Source organism: Helianthus annuus, chromosome 9, assembly GCF_002127325.2.
Source record: "Helianthus annuus cultivar XRQ/B chromosome 9, HanXRQr2.0-SUNRISE, whole genome shotgun sequence".
NCBI classification, from domain to species: Eukaryota; Viridiplantae; Streptophyta; class Magnoliopsida; order Asterales; family Asteraceae; genus Helianthus; species Helianthus annuus.
This window is the reverse complement of record NC_035441.2, coordinates 163746548-163753379: the sequence shown is the minus strand read 5'-3', so window position 1 is coordinate 163753379 and position 6832 is coordinate 163746548.

Genomic DNA, 6832 nt, shown 5'->3' with positions numbered 1-6832 from the left:
CACACCGGTAAATGGTTACTTTTTGCAAAGAATAAACAACAAATGAACTATGAAATGTGCATATGACTCATTTGAAAGCAATTTGCTTCATCACTAAAAATACAATATTAACCAACCATGTTTCAAGTTTTCAAAAACAATATGAACACTGCAAACACTACTAGATAAAAGTCAATACCAACAACTACCCTATTGAGGCATGATCTGTAAGCATGTATAAAACACCAAACTCACACCATCACTTGAGGTTAGAACATGATCAATTGTCAAAGTCCATGTTTTTCCTTGTGTGTTATAGCGGATGTTCACAAGCCTAAAGCTTTCACCTTGAGCTATTATCATGGAAAAATTCACCACATCTTTAGACACCGTGATAGGTGCATAGCTCCAGTGGGAACCATAGTAAATGGGGCCTCGGAAATGAATGGCACAGAGCACCCGGGACTGTTACGTAGAAAAGTACAACCCTCTCAACCTGCTCAAGTTGGAAAAACTGTCGGAACTGAACCCCAACCAAATATCCCTGGTTACAGGTGTATATACGTACGTGGGGGTGGGGATATTCCTGACCCGGAAGTGGAAGGGGCGGGTTTACACTCCCAAAGGCGTTATCACGAATATGTTCATTTGCTTAGGATGTATGGACGAAACAATTGTTTCTCATTGTAGTGAAAAATGTTGAAGCTGGTTCGGCGGAGGGAAGAACTAGGGCATATTGATGCATGGAGTCTTCTTCAGTTAGATCGTCAACGGGATCAGACATGGAAGTAGACCATCCGATTTGATTTTCTTGACCCATTCCATGGACAAAACACTGTAGAGCCTCGGCTTTACGATGAACAAATTAATATATTTAATGTCCTGTATTATTTTCACTCTAAACTTTTTTGTTTACTTACAAAAAAACTACCAAGTACTATAGATAACTAACATATTGAGTAACTCTTTTTTCTTATATTCATCATGTTAGAAATCGAATGAATTTGGTATTATACATACACGAGGGAGGCAATAGAAAATGAAAGAACACAATCTGTGAAAAATGTGCGTTCATATCATTTTCAACGAATATTTTGTGGAGGTAAACAATAAATGAACAAAGTGAGAAAAAAAGTTAAAACAAATAAATATTATTTCTTGAGTTATGCAGACTATTGTTGCCTTTCCATTCAATGCTCATGTAACTATATTATATTAAGACAACTTCATCTTCTACCTTCTTTTAACATGCCACCCTACAAGTTCTGTCGACCGAAAAATTATTGTTTCCATCAAACGTAAAATTTCATTTCATTTTTTCATCACTTACGCTCAGGATATCCTGACATTTATTTAGGGGTACCCCATAAATAAAAACGGAGATTAAAAGAAAATTACACTTCACCAAGAAAGTTGAGGGGTATCTCGGGGTACCCTCGCCACCACATAGATTCGCCCCAGATCGTAACCCTTGATAAGCTAAATGACTATTCACCCTCCTGGGCGGTTCAAACGGAATCCGAAATAGCCCATTACTCCAGAGGTTAAAAAAGATAAAGCCGCTAGTGAGCCCCCTTGGAGCGGCAATCCGGAAAACTGAAACGGGTCGCCAAACCAACACCAACTCAATAGTCTCGTCATCCTGTAAGTGTGACGCCATGTTCAAATCTGGTTCTTGGAGGTCGAACATATGCAAGTACCCGTCCACTTCTCTAGCAACCCTAAGCCTTCCTAATTGTTCACCGCAATTCCAAAAATGTGTGACATGCCAGATAGGCCGACTGTCGCAGCCCCCGACCCCTACTCCGGGAGCAGGCGGCCGCGAGCACAGTATCAGTGGTATCAGTGTTTATTAATTTGGCAGCGAAAATTGCATCAGGACCGTAGTTAGGAAATAGTTTATCAGAGTAAAACACCATTCTTTTATAAATAATAAATACATGGGAATAACTCAAGTTTGCATTACAACAACTTTATAGGGATAAACCCTAATTTATTGAAATAAGATGTCTTTTTGTTTAGGTAACTTTTATAGCCACTTTTCCAAGTCTTTAGTGCTCTCCAGCTGGCTTCTATTTGGCTTTCACATTTTGTTACATGAACGCGTTTTAAAAAGTTTTATCAGCAAGAAATACTGGCGAGTGAATCCAAGTTTAATCAAAACGAGTTTTATCATTTTACAGTATTGAGGGCATCCGCAATTACATTTGTTGACATCTATCAAATTATCACCCACGGTACTGTCAATCCTGACTTGTGGTCATGCTACTACTCACAGTGTAGTAACAAGTGATGTATACAAAACCCCAACATACCGACAGTAATTGTAGAATCACAAATACTCCATCACTGTTAAACATAATTTAAAACAATTGAGGTTTTGTAAAAACAGTTTGCAAAAAGAGAAATTACTCACATTGCTGTTTTAGATAATTCCTTGTGACTTCCTGGTTATAATTAATTAAATTAAACAATGCACACGCGTTAGTATAATAACCCAATTTACATTAGCTATACCCTCCCCCGAGACAGAACTCCAACGACTGAGTCAAGCAGAGCCTTGACATGCGTTACGGAGCTCTAGATCAATCGGGCAGAGTAATTAATACGTAACCGGGGGTTATAATACTTACAACGAGGCAGAGCTTCGCTATTTAGGGGGTATTATACTCAAAATTTTCGAGCTATAATAGTTAAGAGAGAAAAGAAGTTGAGCGACAGTAAACTGTGCCACACCCGCCCTATTTATATGAACTTTCAAGGTCTGTCGCGCCCCGCGACGCCCTTGGGTTTAGTCCCTCGCGGGCCGCGAGGACCCTAGGCTAGGGCCTAGGCTTGGCGACTCAGCAGGCAGGCCCCACATGATGGGGGACACGTGGCAGATGCTGTCGCGCCTCGCGACCGATCTAGGCTTTCTCCGTCGCGGGCAGCGAGGCCCTATAATTATTACTTTTATTTGATTTTTAATAAAATAAAGGTATTTCGAGGCCATTTTTCGTATATGGGGTGTATTTTAGGACATATAGGGGTTTTTTAAGGATTTTATGAGAGTTGTTATACCGACCGCTACAAAATACGTTACATTATGAAGTATGAAAGCACGTAAGGATTTTTGCAAACTGCTTATTATCTCGTTTCATCCCCGTTTCAGTTATGAGACTCTGTTCTCTAAAAATGGATAATATGTCTGAATCTCCCCTCCGCAGATAGTTTGATCCTGTTGATTATATTTAAAAAAAATCAGTTCATATATTCATTCGCTTTCTTCCTAGAGAAGAAGATGAAAGAAGTGTATAACAAATGGATTAAAACTTTGAATACAATTACAGAAACCATAAGAGAAGAAGAAGAAAGAAGTGTATAACAAATGGATTAAAACTTTGAATACATTTACAAAAACTATAATTAATTATCATGAAACAACATTGAGACTAAAGAAGCATAATGCCTAAATCAATAACTGAACTTTATGTTCTGCCCATCTCTAAAGAAGCATAATGACTAAATCCAATAACTCAAAAGCCCACATAATGACTAAATCAAATCAAATTGTTAACTCAAAAGGCCACATAATGCCTAAATTCAAATCTGCATTAATCAGCGAATACATCATTTGCGCCAATAACGGATTTCAAACGATTTCAATGCAATAAAAACAATTTACTTTTTCCACAATCCATTTCTCAAAAATACCCAAATTTCTTTCTAGTTTCATCAATTTCACAAATATCGAACAAATCAAGATACCATGAATCTTACAAATTTTGAAAACAAATACTTTCTGTATTTCATAAAAGAATATATGTTCATGAAATAGTGGGTTTGGATAACACTAGTTCTTGGTGGTCAAGCTAAGAGTTTTAGGAAGTACCAGACATGTTTGAACTTTCAAGAATGTAATAGAAGTAACGAAGAAAGAAGTGGTAATGTTTAGTGGAACGAATGACGAATGAAAAATCAAGAATTTGATTTTCAAGAATGGTGACGGTTAAGAACGTTTTCTTGTATAATATGAAGAACGTTATGAGAAGAAGATTCTCTTGTATAATATGGTGATTGTTGGTGAATGAATAGTGGGAACAACTATATAGGTGCCATCGCTATACCACTAAGATGTCACAAAATAGTAGCATAATATGATAATAAGGGACGTATGCATTTTTCTCTGTTCAGCCTTTCTTTTTGACTAACATTGTTAACTTCGAAACCCCCTTGGTTGTAGAAGTTTCTGTTATTGTTGTACTAATTCCAACCATCGTCTTCAAGCCCATTGGCATTCTGATTATCATAATTCCCCATTCCCCCAAATACTCCGAATGTACGCTCACTCGTTCTGGTGATTGGATCCAGAGTTTTTTAAGTTTTATTTGTGGGCCTTTTATACGGATTGGTTCGAGTTTATTTTTAGAGTGATTCAAACCGGGTTTTGGTTCGAGTTTATTTTTAGAGTGATTCAAACCGGGTTTCAAGTTGATACAGTTTAGAGTTGATTATTACTTGAAGAGGGTAAAATGGATCAGATAATTGGTGATTTGGTGGCATGGCAACATTTGTACCTCTAACTACTAATGAACATAGAAAGTATAAAGTGTCAATGGTTGTTCAAATGGGATTGATAGGATGAAGTATACCAATAGCGACATCATCTCAAAAAGTTTGTGAACGAAGACTTCGTAGGTTTTTAAGGGCAAGTGGGAATCATTGACTGCTCAATACATAAGATTCAATGCACTGGTCGAAGAATTCCAAGATTCCGGTATCAAACCAGAATATTATGCACCAATACCCACACCTCATCCTATTAATGATCTTGCTGATAATTGTTCATCAAAGGAGGAGGAAACAATGCACGCTTAAAACCAAAATATCCATATAACTAATACCTGATTTTATGTAACTTACTCTTTGTTCACTTTCAGTAATTATCAAAAACCATTTTGCCAACGTTCCACTTATTTATAATGGTTTGAAGCTTTGTTACCACATTTGTAGCTTTTGTTTATTTTTCAGTGAGGTCTTTTATGAGAGCACCTTTTCCAAAATCATGTCTTTTTAAGGCTTTAATTTCCTCTAGACAATCATGAAGTTTTCATTTATACGCTAGCTCATTTTTCTTCATCTCATCATTGATTCTTAAAAAGTGGATTCTTTGGTTTTGATAAGAAGAAAGTTACAGCCATACATATCATTTACTTATTTTAAGCATTCTTTTAAACAAAGTTTATCGATTACCTTCAATGACATGCCTTGAGCAAGAGCTCTACCCTTTTCCATCCACATGCAACATGAATCCGTTGAGGCTTCCTTCTCTTGATTAGTCTTGTTTCAAGGTAGACTTCGGGTCCTCGAGCCAGCTCCAGCAGTACACACTGCTTCGACTATTGTACCTTAGGAAACAAAACGAGTTCTCATGGGAGACTCGGAATTTGTTTTAAGGGCCATGTGTTAAACAGAACCCTCAGCCAATTTCAAGATTATAGGGACAGAACTCAACTTTTCAACCAGCTTTCATCCCCAAACCGACAGGAAAACGGAGCAGGTCAATGCATTACTCGAATTATACCTCCAACACTATGCAAATGCTAACCAACGAGATTGGGCTAAACTTTTAAATGTTGCACAATTTTCTTATAACATGCAGCGAAGCGAAGCAACCGAGAAAAGCCCTTTCGAGATTGTAACGGGACATCAACCATTGACTCCTAATGCCTTAGCCGCATCTTATGATGGTAATAGCCCAGCTGCTTTCAAGAGTCTAAAGAAGTGGCATGAACAAGCAAACTTGGCTTGGACTTCCTTAACAAGGCGGCTAAAAGAATGAAGAACTGGGCGGATGATAAAAGGCGACATGTGGAATTCCATGTCGGGGACCAAGTCATGGTGAAACTTTTGCCACAACAATTCAAGTCACAAAGGGGCGTGCATAAGGGACTCGTAAGGAAATATGAAGGACCCTTTCTAGTAATTGCTCGTGTTGGCAAAGTATCATACCGACTACAATTACCGCCTAAGTTAAAGATTCATCCAGTCTTCCACATGAGTTATCTCAAGACTTACCATGTCGACGAGGAAGACTTAAATCGAGGAGTGTCTAAACGGGCACCAACAGCTGTTGTAACGTCTTTTGATCGATAGGTTGTCGAGATCATATCTGACTGCACCATCCGAGTCGAGGAGTGCCAAGCTATAAGGAGTACTTGATCAAGTGGAAGAACTTACCCGATAGTGAAGCAAGTTGGGAAACGAAGGATTCACTATGGCAGTTCCAGGACGAGATCAAGAAGTGCCATGGCGGCTCGACGAGGACGTCGACGGATTAGTTGGGGGAGAATGTCACAGCCCGCCAATATTCAGATCGCGGTGACTAAGAGCCGCACATGAGTTGAAGGACTAACTCCGTGACACCGTGGATCTCAAAGATCATGTGCCATAAGCCCATAAATACAAGATAATAAGATATAGGTCATCTAAAAGTGATTTTTTATAGTAAAATCGTTAGTACCACAAAACTAGTAGACTAGTAATACTGTAACTCAATGACCATGGTTGGGTCATCAATTGCCACCCCCCCCCCCCTCTTCTCTCCCTTGATGGTGGTTCTCGTGGATTGAACCATGATTACCATGGGCCTCCTTTTCCAATTTCCAATGTTTCCTTTTTTTCTTTTCCTTTATGCAAATTTTTTTAAAATAAATAAGGGGATAGTGGTTTGAGTTATGACCAATCCCTTAGGTGGGACGGGGCACCCATGCGGGTACCCTCCCCGGTTTCGTTATAGTGCCACAACTTGGCCGCCACCAATGCGGGTACCGAGTTCTTAAGCAGCTTTGCCTACTAGCTACGGGTAAGGGAT